The sequence below is a fragment of the Crocuta crocuta genome, unplaced genomic scaffold (genome assembly GCF_008692635.1).
Source record: "Crocuta crocuta isolate KB4526 unplaced genomic scaffold, BGI_CrCroc_1.0 scaffold1300, whole genome shotgun sequence".
Taxonomy (NCBI): domain Eukaryota; kingdom Metazoa; phylum Chordata; class Mammalia; order Carnivora; family Hyaenidae; genus Crocuta; species Crocuta crocuta.
The window spans coordinates 274,908-278,002 of record NW_027528462.1 but is presented as its reverse complement, the minus strand read 5'-3'; the positions used below and the strand labels follow the sequence as shown (position 1 = coordinate 278,002).

General features: G+C 57.2%; 1 long non-coding RNA gene across 1 annotated transcript in view; it reads right to left on the bottom strand.

Annotated features, from left to right (window-relative positions):
- The window catches only part of LOC144223816 (uncharacterized), a 6,417-nt gene extending 3,855 nt beyond the window's left edge, over nucleotides 1–2,562 (bottom strand). Inside the window, exons 1-3 of the long non-coding RNA XR_013332842.1 lie at nucleotides 2,266–2,562; nucleotides 1,664–1,713; nucleotides 382–553 (exon numbers count right to left, since the gene is read on the bottom strand). This is a non-coding gene — a long non-coding RNA (uncharacterized LOC144223816). The remainder of the gene's footprint in view (nucleotides 1–381; nucleotides 554–1,663; nucleotides 1,714–2,265) is intronic.
- Nucleotides 2,563–3,095: the final 533 nt, after the last annotated feature.

The following is a 3,095-nucleotide window of genomic DNA, read 5'->3' as shown; positions in this document are numbered from 1 at the left end:
GGCCGGGGTCAGCGGCTCGGGACGGACGGGGAGGCGTTTTCAGAGGGGTCTGAGTACTGTGCCCGGAGGCTGCACGCTGACCTGGACGGGAGCGAGTCTCAAAACGGACCTCAATGTGGGGTCAGACTAACGCCTCCTCTTTCCTGTGTGCGAACCTGTCCCAGCGCCCCAGGGAGGCCGGAGGCGCAAAAGGACCAAGTTCAGCAAAACCCAGTACCAGGTGCTCATCGAGGCCTTCGAGAGGGACTCGTACCCTGATATCACGGCCAGAGAGGAGCTGGCTCGTCGGACCCAGATTCCTGAGCCCAGAATCCAGGTGACTACACACCTGTTGTTCCCTGAGGGGAGGGCGAGGGGGGCAAGGAACCTTGTACTGAGTACCTGTTCCAGCTGGTGCTTGGCAACCTGCCTTGCTGGTTAATCTTCTCAACACCCCTGCGAGTAGGCGTTATTCAGCCCTTTCCCGGGGCTGGGAAGCTGATGCTGGAGGGTTGGTGAGAGGTTTCGGCTCTGGCGAGGGGTAGAGTCTGAACTGGTGATCTGCGAGTTTCATCTGCCAAACATTTACCATGTTAACAATTAAGAGAAATCTTCAAATATTTACTAATTCTTTTAAAAATAACCATACAGTGCTGGCTTGGGCAGCACATGTACTAAAAATAACCATACTAAACCCATTACATGTAAACTGAAACTTATTTTTCAAGACAAGCAGCCATATTGGGACAGCCAGGAAATCTAAGGATGCGAGAGGAGGCGGGAAGAGCAGGGGTGGGCCTCCCCTCTGCTGCGGGCTCTGAGAAACCCCTGAAAAGTAGGGTGTGAAGTGGGCAAAGGTGGATTATACAGCTGGGTGTTGTAAAGGAAAGAAAGGGTTGTAAGCTAACAGCAATCCCGAAAGGGTGTCAGGGACCCTGTGGGTCCCGGATCATGGCGTCGTCTGGGTCTCAGTGCTGGGGGCACTGGGCCCTGCCTTCAGGAGGCTGCGGGGCGCAGCCTGGGTTTGAGAGCCACTGCCCTGAATATAACCCAAGTCGCTGAGAGTGGAGCCCAGATACCGAAGGTAGTTTGGAAAGCCCCCGCGTGAATCTGTTGTGTAGGCAGGTTTGCAGGGCTGCCCTGGATGGCGCTTTTCAATCTGAGACCATCAGGGTCTCACCCCAAACTGTGGTTCAGAATCTCTGGGAATGGACTCCAGTGTGTAGAAGTTTTTAAAACCACCAGGTGATGCCAACATGTGACCCTCACCTTTTGACCTCTACCCCCCTCCGCCCCCTGCTGTGGACACAGCACCCCTGGAGAGCTCACTGTCTACTAAGTCTGGGTTCAGGCTGGGCCTTGGAGTTCTGAAATCTCCCCATGTGGTTCACAGGTGCCTCAACTCAGGGTCACCCCTACCGGCCTTCAGGGCCCACAACCCTCATTTCTTTCTTTCTTTTTTTTTTCTTTAAAGAGCTCTTTATTAAAGAGAGAGAGACAGCATGAGCAGGGGAGGGTCAGAGAGAGAGGGAGACACAGAATCCGAAGCAGCTCCAGGCTCTGAGCTATCAGCACAGAGCCCGACGCGGGGCTCGAACCCACAAACCATGAGATCATGACCTGAGCTGAAGTCGGACGCTTAACCAATTGAGCCACCCAGGCACCCCCTCCCCCCATTTCTTACCTGCCGCTTTCAAGGTCCTTGATGAGGGTGGTGGGACCGATCAGAGGCTACTGCATGGGAATGAACAACCCTTAAGGGCTTGCTAATTTTTTTTAATGTTTGTTTATTTCGAAAGAGAGAGCATGACTGGGGGAGGGGCAGACAGAGAGAGACAGAATCCCAAGCAGGCTCCACGCTGACATGGGGCCTGATCCCACAGACCATGACCTAAGTGGGAATCAAGAGTCGGAGGCTCAACGGACTGAGCCCCCCAGGCTCCCCAAGGGTTTGCTAATCTTAAAAAATTTGACCTAACCCCAGGGATAATTAAACCACAGCCCAGAGGGGAGAAGGGTTACCAGAAACACCCTCTAGGGGCTGAGAGATAAGCCCTGGGGGTGAGGGCCCTGGGGCTTCCTAGTTTTAGAAGCCATAGATAACCTGAGCCCATCAGTATCTGTTCTAGAACCCCCCCTGCTGGCCCAAACCTTACAAAGAGAGCCAGGACACAGAAAAGCTTGGTGAAGGCCCCAAGCCTGTGACCTTAGGTTTGGTGGCCTTTTAGCAGCGGGCCTGGGAACCTCACTCAGGGAGGGGCAGACAGCCCTTCAGGACTAGATCACCTTCCCAGGACCTGGAAGCCCAGACAGCCCTCAGTGCCAGGAACAATTTGATGACCTTCCCCGGAAGAAAGAACTGGCCTCGGGAGTCCAGTACTGGGGGTGAGGTGGGCCGCCCCTGGGTTTCGGCTCAAGTAGCTCTGGGAGCCGGGAGGAAAACCCTGGCGCTGTCCGTCGCTCACTGTCCGTGGTTCAGGGCAGGTAAGTTCCTGGGGCAAAGTGGGCCGGCTGCAGCTGTGATCGGCGGCTTCCACAGGCCCCACAACACCCTGCTGGCCAGCACCTGGGCCCCGGCCTGGGGCCAGGGTGTGTGTGGGAGGGCGCCCAATTGCAGTTCTGGGAACAGGCTGCTGGAGGCCTGGGCCTTTGTCTTGCAGTTTTTGCGGAGGATTTGTTTTCCCCTGCGGCAAGGAAATCCTGGGAGTTTTGCCTATTTGTGTCCCGTTGTTCTATGGGAGGGATCTCAGTGGCTGGGCCCGAAAAGAGGCCACCCTTGTGTTCTGCAAGGGCGAAGAGGAGGCCTGGCTGAGCCCCACTGTGAGCCCGCGGGGAGGGGCGTGGAACCACCCACCCAGGTGACCGCCAGAGGAACCGACACTGAACCTGGGCAGAAAGGGGCTTTACTCAGAGGCGTCCTCTGCTCCTCGGTGGAGAGGGGACCACCCAGGCAGAGCAAGCGAAGGCTGCGGGGACCTGGGCAGGGCGCAGCCCCACGGCTGGCTCGGCAGGGCCTCCAGGGCAGGCAGGGATGAGGAGCTGCTGGGGCCAGGTGTGGGCACGCGGACGCCGGCGTGGTCGGCCGCAGGGGCACCTGGTACTGGTCTGGGGAGCAG